Here is an 11,006-nt window from a genome sequence, read left to right as displayed (position 1 = left end):
GAGGACAATTTGCCCAGCAGGCTTTTCTAAGAGCAAATGGGCTGCTGGTCAGCAAAGGTTGCTCCATCTTAGAATGGAATAGAGCTGGAAGGGACCTTGGAGGTCTTCTAGTCCAGCCTCCTGCTCGCGCAGGAGAACCTAGACCAGGGGTGGGCAACCTCGGCTCTTTCATGACTCGTGGACTTCAACTTCCAGAATTCCTGAGTCAGCATGAGTCATAAAAGAGCCGAGGTTGCCTAACCCTGACCTAGACCAGGGGTAGGCAACTGTGGCTCTTTCATGACTCATGGACTTCAACTTCCAGAATTCCTGAGTCAGCATGAGTCATAAAAGAGCCGAGGTTGCCTAACCCTGACCTAGACCAGGGGTAGGCAACTGTGGCTCTTTTATGACTCATGGACTTCAACTCCCAGAATTCCTGAGCCAGCATGAGTCATAAAAGAGCCGAGGTTGCCTAACCCTGACCTAGACCAGGGGTAGGCAACTGTGGCTCTTTCATGACTCATGGACTTCAACTTCCAGAATTCCTGAGTCAGCATGAGTCATAAAAGAGCCGAGGTTGCCTAACCCTGACCTAGACCAGGGGTAGGCAACTGTGGCTCTTTTATGACTCATGGACTTCAACTCCCAGAATTCCTGAGCCAGCATGGCTGGCTCAGGAATTCTGGGAGTTGAAGTCCATGAGTCATAAAAGAGCCACAGTTGCCTACACCTGACCTAGACCATCTTAGACAGGTGGCTGTCCCAAGATGGAAAACAGAAAAGAAAGGCCCCACAGGTGGCCAGAGATATTACTCAGACTCAACCTATTTTCCAAAGCACCAGAAGGCAGGACAAGAGGTAAAACAGCGGTCTTCAAACGTGGCCCTTTGGTGACTTGTGGACTTCGACTCCCAGAGTTGCTGAGGAATTCTTGGGAGTCGAAGTCCACAAGTCACCAAAGGGCTCGAAATTCACCCCGCGCGCAAATGCCCTTTGACCTTGGGCCCTCCCCTTTTTTAATGGTGGGCAGAGCGATACTCACTCAATGAAGTGTCCCGACACAATTAAGAGAGGCAAACCCTTCAGGTAATTTTTCAGTTCTTCTTGCACAGAATCAGTGGAAGACAGGACAACTGGAAAGGAGAAAGAAGTCAGAGAACCATCAGCCCCATCTTGGCCAGGAGCAACTTCATCAGAGAGGTCCTGAAGTTCAGAGGAGACCACCAACCCCCTTGTACACATTTTTGACCTTCAACTTTAGGAAAAGCAGGCCGTCTGCCATGGGGGTGAGTTGGCTACAAGCTTGAAGGCATCACTCAGCTGATGGAAATTGATTCGACGGAGGTTGATTCATTGATTAATCAAGGAGAGAAGCAACCTAGAACTGCCAAACACTAGGAGATGGTGAATTCTTGTCCCACCTTACGCATGAAAGTCGGCTGGGTGACTTTGGGCCAATCACCAGGAGACGGTAAATTCTAGTTCCGAAGACAACTGGTTGACTTATGGCCAATCACTAGGAGACGGTGAGTTCTAGTCCCGCCTTAGGCATGAAAGCCAGCTGGGTGACTTTGGGCCAATCCCCAGGAGAGTCAAAGCTATTCTCCAAGCACCAGAGGACAGGACATGAAACAGTGGATGGAAACTTATCAAGGAGAAATCAAACCTAGAAATAAGGAGAAATTTCCTGATAGTGTGACCAATAAAACAGTCGAACAGCTTCCTTCCGGATGTTGTGTGTGCCCCATCACTGGAGGTTTTCAAGAAGAGACTGGACAGTCATTTGTCCGGAATGGTATAGGGTCTCCTGCTTGAGCAGGGGGTTAGTCTAGAAGACCTCCAAGGTCCCTTCCAACTTTATTTTTTTTTGTCTCTTCCTTTTGCAGAACGCTGTAGCAGAAAGAGTCTTTCCACTGAGAACGTGGTGTACAGACACACTGAGTGGTGAGTATCCCTGGCAGGTATCTTTTGCCCCAACCTCCACTAGAATTCTTCTCAATGCTCCCACTGCATTAAACAGCAGAAGAAACTCCCGGGACATTTTTTCCCACCAAAAGCGTGACTTTAACTGAAAAGCCAGATAGGTAGAGAAGGGGCAAAGTCCGTTCTGACTCCTTCACACCCAAACAGTCTAGCACAGGGGTAGGCAACCTTGGCTCTTTTGTGCCTCGGAGAACGTGTTTTCAGCCACGAGCTGTTGTAAGCTGAGGACTTCCCGCATGTGTGTGTCTGACAGTTGATGACTCACGATTACAAACTCTTTTTGCTCTTTTTGTTTTTTTGAAATTTTCTCTCTAGTCAGCCTGAAAGAAAGAATTTATGTATTCTTACCCATCAATTTTTCCTGTGAAGCTTGCAGTGCCACTGTTTACCACGAGGTGAGAAAAAAAATATGTTTCCCAAGGCTGGGTGGGATCTATTCCATTCCATTCCATTTCATATTTCTATTCTATTCTATTCTGTTCTATTCTATTCTATTCTATTCTATTCTATTCTATTCTATTCTATTCTATTCTATTCTATTCTATTCTATTCTATTCTATTCTATTCTATTCTATTCTATTCTATTCTATTCTATTCTATTCTATTCTATATTTTCTATTCTATTTTCTTATTTCTTATTCTATTCTATTCCATTCCATTCCATTCTATTCTATATTTGCTATTCTATTCTATTCTATTCTATTCTATTCTATTCTATTCTATTCTATTCTATTCTATTCTATTCTATTCTATTCTATTCTATTCTATTCTATTCTATTCTATTCTATTCTATTCTATTCTATTCTATTCTCTCATAATACTATTCTATTCTATTCTATTCTATTCTATTCTATTCTATTCTATTCTATTCTATTCTATTCTATTCTATTCTATTCTATTCTATTCTATATTTTCTATTCTATTTTCTTATTTCTTATTTCTTATTTCTTATTTCTTATTTCTTATTCTATTCCGTTCCATTCTATTCTATTCTATTCTATTCTATTCTATTCTATTCTATTCTATTCTATTCTATTCTATTCTATTCTATTCTATTCTATTCTATTCTATTCTATTCTATTCTATTCTATTCTATTCTATTCTCTCATAATACTATTCTATTCTCTCATAATACTATTCTATTCTATTCTATTCTATTCTATTCTATTCTATTCTATTCTATTCTATTCTATTCTATTCTATTCTATTCTATTCTATTCTATTCTATATTTTCTATTCTATTTTCTTATTTCTTATTCTATTCTATTCCATTCCATTCCATTCCATTCCATTCCATTCCATTCCATTCCATTCCATTCCATTCCATTCCATTCCATTCTATTCTATTCTATTCTATTCTATTCTATTCTATTCTATTCTATTCTATTCTATTCTATTCTATTCTATTCTATTCTATTCTATTCTATTCTATTCTATTCTATTCTATTCTATTCTATTCTATTCTTTTCTATTCTATTCTATATTTTCTATTCTATTCTATTTCTTATTTCGATTCTATTCTACTCTATTCCCTCCCACTGTTACTGTCTCAAGGAGAAAAAAATCTCAGTAGGAGGAAACTGATCAGTCGGGTTGCTGTAGAAGTTCAGATAAAGCCTCCTTGGAACGAACCATCTTCCTTCTTTTCCCCTGCAGGGAAGCAGTTACATCTCCTGCAAGCCACTAATTGTCTGGTAGAAATCGTGGCAGAGTTAAGGCTGTCTCAGGAGCAGCCAAAGGTGGTTCGCTTGCTTTCCCGTGGAGAAAGGACGGGGACAAGCAGGAAGTCATTATAAGGAGAAGAACAGAAACGAAGACAAAACCCCACACAATAAACGCTTGAAATCTTTGCATGGTTCCCCCCCTCCCCTTCAGGATGGAGAGTTCAAGTGTTTACGGATCACAAGAAGAGGTTTTGTTAAAGCGACGTTCTGGTCTAGTTTCTGCTCTTCCGTCTTTTGGTTTTTAAAGAATGGGTGCTTGGCGCTCTCTCGGAGCTTGGCGGTTTCCTGGCAGACGTTTCATGGCCTGGCTAGGGAACAGCATCAGTGCTGGAAGGGGAGGGGGGTTTGCAGAGAGGAGGAGAACTGTGCGATCCTCTGTGTTATCTGACCTTGGGGTTTTTCTGGAGACATTTCATGACCCAACTAGATGAAAGATAACACTGTTAGAAGGGAGTGGGGCTTGCAGAGAGGAGGAGGAGGAGGAGGAGGAGAAGAGGAGGAGGAGGAGGAGAAGGGGGAGAAGGGGGAGAAGGAGGAGGAAGTGGAGGATGGGGTCCTTGGTGCTCATTGAGTTTGATTATTTTCTTGCAGATGTTTCATGACCCAACTAGGGAACAACATCAGTTCTAGAAAGAAGGGTTTGCAGAAAGGAGGAGGAGGAGGAGGAGGAGGAGGAGGAGGAGGAGGAGGACTGTAGCATCCTTGGTGCCCTCTGAGCTTGTCTGTTTTCGTGCAGATGTTTCATGACCCAACTAGGGAACAACATCAGTTCTAGAAAGAAGGGCTTGCAGAAAGGAGGAGGAGGAGGAGGAGGAGGAGGAAGAGGAGGAGGAGGAGGAGGAGGAGGAGGAGGAGGAGGAGGACTGTAGCATCCTTGGTGCCCTCTGAGCTTGCCTGTTTTCGTGCAGAGGTTTCATGGCCCAGCTAGGGAACATGAGCAGTGCCAGAAAGGCAGGAGTTTACACCCTGATTATATCCAAGAGGCTTGCCCTGCCAATGTTGGCGGGAGTGTTTTAAAAATTTTATAAACTAGAAACGATGAAAAAAAAAACGTTCCTGGTCTGATATTTTTTTCCTAGGCAAACAGCTGACTGTCACCCTCTGTTGCCCTCTGTCACTCCTATTTTATGGAGCGGCATCTGACAGTCTTATTCTGCAGCAAACCTGATTTGCCAATTACGATTTCATGGCTTCGCATATATTCCCCAACTGCTACTGAGACACTTCAGAAGCCCCCGTCCTTCAGGTTATTCCTATATTATTTTCAGGGTCTGGTCCTATAATTTGTTCCTGTTCCGCTCAGCACCAGTTCACTGCAAAACGACTCCTTAAGTATCTCTGCTTACTTATTATTATTTTGCCCATATTTTTTATTACATGATAGGATTTCTTTTTTAACCATTAAGGAAAAAAGGAAGAAATAATGAGCGGCGGCGGCCCGAGTCTGGCGGCGACGGCGAGTCTGGCGGCGACGGCGATGGCGGCATGCTCTGGACGCTCTTGGTGTTTAACAGCTGACGGGACGCTTCTGGGGCCTGCTTTCGGGCCGCTTCCGTCGTCACCGGCGTTTCTGGGACTGTTGCCCCGTTTACGGGGGCCGGCTGCTGGCTTTGGTGCTTTTTGGGCTTTTGGCCCCTTTCGCCGGCGGTGGGACTCCCATGTTGCCCCAGGCCGCCTTGGGCCGCTTTTGGTGGTGGTGTCGCCCTCGGGCCGTTTTGGCGGCGGAGAGGGCGACTATTATTCATCTTGGCGGCGATGGTGGTCTCTATCCTTGCTTCGGGCCGCCTTCTGCGGCGACAGCGTCTTCGGGCCGTTTTGGTGGCGAAGAAGACGACCGTGGGTCATCTTAATGGAGCAAGAACGACAGGGGGTTCCTGCACCGCCTTTGGACTGCTTCTGCAGCGACGACGGCGACTTAGATCATCCTTACTATCCTGGCCTGCCTATCCTTTGCCTTAGACATTTATACTTATCATCTTCCTGCCTACTCCCCCCTCTCCCCTTGGATTTTGGATACACCTGGGTACCGGCCACGGTGGGAGAGTGGCTTGACTTTTCCATCTGCAGCCCCATAGAGGTGGGAGCTCTATGGGGTTTGCCTACCCAGAGGATATCTGGTCCACCCCCAGGAACAGAGTTGCAACCCGTCGTGAGAGGGCGGGGGGCGGCCTGTCTCTGGGGGCACCCAACTGAGTGGCAGTGATGTTGGGTGGGGATCCAGATATCTGTCACTATGTTTCGATCCTCCCATGGACATAACTAATGGGATGCCTATCCTGGACTTGCTAGACCCATGCGACAATACACTAGCACGGACTTGTACGCCCTCAGGGGTGCCCCCCTCTCCTGGGTGCGACCCGCCTCATTAAACACTCTTAATCTCGATGACGGGCCCGAGTTTTGGGACCCGGAGAGATGGCTGGGCAGGGGCAGGGGCCGTCTACACAAATTTAATAAGAGGCCTCTGATTACTTTTTTATCAAAATTTTTTACGGGGTTAGGGAGAGGGGTGGGAGATAGGGGTTGTCTGGCTATGGGTGGTGGCCAATCAACCATGGCTCAGGCCAGACTTGGGTCCAACCGCGTGGGGGGAGAACGGGGTGTGGTTGTCTCCGGGGCTCATGAGCGGGTCGTGGGATTACCGATTCCCACGACGGGGAATGGCAGCAGGTGGATAGACAGAGGGCCGTATCGTTACCGGGAGGGCCGTCTCCGCTATTTGCAAGCGGTGAGGCGCTCCGACCCTCTGCCTCTTCCCCCAGGTTCCGGGAGCGAGGATGTGCAGCCTCCTGAGCTCCGGCTGGTGTACCTGAATGCCAGGTCCGTGGTTAACAAAGCTCCCCTCGTTAGGGATTTAGTTGAGGGTGAGCACGCGGACCTGGCTTGCATCACGGAGACTTGGTTGGGCCCAGAGGGTGGGGTCCCTTTGATTGACCTCTGCCCACCAGGCTTCCGGGTGCTACATCGGCCACGAGCTCATGGTAGGGGTGTGGGTGTGGCGGTGACTATTAGGGAGACCTTATGTCCGCGGGAGACCACCGTTCCTCAGATAGTCGGGTGTGAGTCTCTCTTCGTGAGATTTGGTTCTGGGGCGCAGTTGGGCTTGCTGCTGGTGTACATTTCGCCTAGTCGCGCAGCGGCAGCCCTGCCCGAGCTGCTCGATATCCTCTCGGGGTTGGTGATTGAGTTCCCGAAACTTATAGTTTTGGGGGACTTCAATCTACCATCGCTGGGAGGATCATCTGAGTTGGCTCGGGAGTTCATGGCTTCCATGACGGCCATGGACCTGACGCAAGTAATTTTGGGACCGACTCATGAGGGAGGCCACACCCTTGACTTAGTTTTCTTATCTGGACGGTGGTTAGATGATCTTGGTGGGGGCTCTCCAATTATTATGCCCCTGTCATGGACCGATAATCATCTCCTGCGGCTGGTCTTCCGTTTTGCCACCCCCCGCCGTGGGTGTATGGAACCAATTAAATGGTACCGCCCCAGACGCTTAATGGATTCTGATAGATTCCAAGCAGCGCTGGGGTCCCCACCTGCCTCCCTTGCTCACAGCTTGGCAGATGCCTTAGTGGAAGCCTTGGAAAGGACGGCCACTGAGGCTCTTGACCGAGTTGTACCCCTGCGGCCCCTGACCTGGTGCAGATCCCAACGAGCTCCATGGTTCTCTGCGGAGCTCCGGGAGATGAAGCGTCGGAGACGGGGCCTAGAGAGCAGTTGGAGATCCAGCCGATCCGAATCCGACCGATTGCGACTAAGAGCCCACATTAGGTCTTATCTCGCAGCGATGAGGGTGGCGAGGTGTAATTACTTCTCCACCCTCATCGCGTCCGCAGATAATCGCCCGGCCGCCTTGTTTAGGGTGACTCGCTCACTTCTTAATCAGGAGGTGAGGGAGGAACCCTTGCAGGGTCGCGCCGAGGAATTCAGTCAACATCTGTCGGATAAAATCGCTCGGATTCGGACCGGTTTGGACTCCAGCTGGGCAGAGTCTGGCGATCAGGACACGGGCGGTCTTGTCAATGTTATCTGGGAGGAGTTTGATTCTGTGACCCCTGATGAAGTGGACAGGATTATGGGGAGGCTGAGCTCCACCACATGTTTATTGGATGCGTGGCCTTCCTGGCTGGTTTATGCAGCTAGGGAGAGGACACGAGGCTGGCTCCAGGCGGTTATATCTGCTTCTTTGAGTGAGGGTTATTTCCCCACCGTCTTGAAGGAGGCGGTGGTGAGACCTCTCCTCAAGAAGCCTGCCTTGGACCCAGCTGTATTGAACAACTTTCGTCCAGTCTCCAACCTTCGCTTTCTTGCGAAGGTTGTTGAAAGTGTGGTGGCGCATCAGCTCCCTCTGGTCCTGGATGAAGCGGATTATCTGGACCCTTACCAATCGGGTTTCAGGCCCGGGTACAGCATGGAGACGGCATTGGTCGCTCTGGTGAATGATCTCTGGAGGGCTCGGGATAGGGGATATTCCTCTGTCCTAGTCCTATTAGACCTCTCGGCGGCTTTCGATACCATCGACCATGGTATCTTGCTGCGGCGTCTCAGGGGATTGGGAGTGGGAGGCACAGTTCTTCAGTGGTTCTCCTCCTATCTCCTGGGACGCTCGCAGTCGGTGTTGGCAGGGGGGCAGAGATCGGCCCCTAGGTCTCTCGTTTGTGGAGTTCCTCAGGGGTCGGTTCTCTCGCCTCTCCTGTTCAACATCTACATGAAACCGCTGGGTGAGATCATTCGTGGTTTTGGAGTTGGGTATCATCAATATGCCGATGATACCCAACTTTTTATTTCGACCCCAAACCACCCCAGTGATGCCCTCGCTGTGATGTCCCGCTGCCTGGAGGCGGTTCGGGTCTGGATGGGGAGGAACAGACTTCAACTCAACCCTGACAAGACTGAGTGGCTGTACATTCCGGCATCCCGGGACATTCAAAATGTTCCATCGCTTTCTATGGGGGGTGAGTTCTTACCCCCCGTGGATAGGGCTCGCAACTTGGGAGTCCTCCTAGATTCACGACTTACCCTGGAAGACCATATAGTAGCCGTGACTAGGGGGGCTTTCGCCCAGGTTCGCCTGGTGCGCCAGTTGTGGCCCTATCTGGACCGGGATGCCCTGTGTACGGTCACTCATGCGCTCGTGACCTCTCGCCTAGACTATTGTAATGCTCTCTACATGGGGCTTCCCTTGAAGACCACTCGGAGGCTCCAACTTGTACAGAATGCGGCCGCGAGAGTTGTCTTGGGAGTTTCCCGGTACTCCCACATTACACCTTTGCTCCGCGAGCTGCATTGGTTACCAGTTGTCTTCTGGGTGAGGTTCAAGGTCTTGGTTATGATCTTTAAGTCCTTACATGGCATGGGTCCGGGATACCTCGAGGACCACCTGCTGCCGGCGTCAACTCCCCTCCGCCCTGTGCGTGCCCACAGAGAGGCACCTCAGGGTGCCTCCGGTCAGGGAATGTCGACTGGTGGCCCCCAGGGGGAGGGCCTTCTCTGTGGGTGCCCCGGCACTATGGAACCAACTGCCGGTTGAGCTCCGGATGGCATCGGACCTCCGATCCTTCCGTCACGGGTTGAAGACCCACTTGTTTGAGTTAGCTGGTCTGGCCTGAAGGGGAATATGGGTTTTTAATTGGTTTTATTTTTTACTATTGCTGTATTTTAATTGGGCATGGTTTAATTCTTTTTTAATTTTTGTACAGTTATTTATATATGCCCTGTGAACCGCCCTGAGTCCCTAGGGAGAAGGGCGGTATAGAAATCCAATAAATGAAATGAAATGAAATGAAATGCTTCAGAAAACGGAGGCCCTCAGCAGTTGAGCTAAGAAAGGAACACCACAAGTAGATCACAGGTAGACCTCGAGACCCCTGCTTTAATGCCATATCAATCAGACCTTCCTCTTCCTGTTTCCCCAGAACAACAACACTGCGTGGTGGGCTGGGCTGAAAGAGAGAAATTGGCCCAAAGTCACCTAGCCGGCTTTCATAGCTAAGGTAGGACTAGAACTCACAGCCTCCTGCTAACTGGCCCAGAGTCAGCCCGCTGGCTTTCATGCCTAAGGCGGGACTAGAACGCACCGTCTCCTGGTGATTGGCCCAAAGTCACCCAGATGGCTTTTGTGCCTAAGGCAGGACTAGAACTCACTGTCTCCTGGTGATTGGCCTGGAGTCACCCAGCTGGCTATCATGCCTAAGGCGGGACTACAACTCACCGTCTCCTGGTGATTGGCCCAGAGTCACCCAGCTGGCTTTTGTGGCTAGGGTGGGACTAGAATTCATCGTCTCCTGGTGATTGGCCCAGAGTCGCCCAGCTGGCTTTTGTGCCTAAGGTGGGACTAGAATTCACTGTCTCCTGGTGATTGGCCCGGAGTCACCCAGCTGGCTTTCGTGCCTAAGACGGGACTATAATTCACTGTCTCCTGGTGATTGGCCCAAAATCACCCAACTGGTTTTCATGCCTAAAGCGGGACTAGAACTCCCCATCGCCCAATTTCTAGCCTATTGCCTTTACCATTATACCAATCTGGCTGTCATTTATGTGATAACAAGATCCACCGGGATTACACCCTTTTGCATTTTGTGGCTTGGTTTAGGAAAAAAAAGTAGCCTTCTAGGGGGGACATGACAGCAGTCTTCCAGTGTTTGGGGGGCTGCCACAAAGAGGAGGGGGTCAGGACAAGAAACTAGTCCAGGAGAGAAGCAACCTGGAATTAAGGAAAAACTTCCTAACAGCGAGGACCATTAACCAGTGGAACAGCTTGCCACCAGAACTCATAGGCGCCTCATCACTGGAGATTTTTAAGAAGGGACTGGACAGTCACTTGTCTGAGTTGGTATAGGATCTCCTGCTTGAGTAGGGGGCTGGACTAGAAGACCTCCAAGGTCCCTTCCAACTATTCTGATCGATTGATGTTTGCAGAATGCATTAGGAGCCATTTGCTTGCTCAAAGCGTGCAGGATTTCCTAGGCATTAATTATCTGGAGAGGCCAGCATTTCTGATGTGTGTGGTTTTTTTAAAAAAAAAGTCTCTTTTCTTCCAATCTATATTTCTCCTTCACGCCGTGAATCACTCCTCATTTTCAACGGGTGGGTCTGCTTTGGGTTGTAAAATTTCCTATTAGTGTCAAGGCCTCTTAAATAGCCAGCGGCATCGTTCCACGTTTTGTCATTCCGAACACCCGGCCTCCTTTAATGGAGGAGAAGCAGACATGGGCCAGCCTACTGATCTATTCTGCTCACGCTGGAGAGATGTGATTTAATGCGCCCGGCATCGGCGTAGCAAATCTGTAGCTAAATGGTGAGAGTAGCTTT

The sequence above is a fragment of the Vipera berus genome, assembly GCF_964194415.1.
Source record: "Vipera berus genome assembly, chromosome: 3".
Lineage (NCBI taxonomy): Eukaryota > Metazoa > Chordata > Lepidosauria > Squamata > Viperidae > Vipera > Vipera berus.
This window is presented reverse-complemented; position numbering follows the sequence as displayed.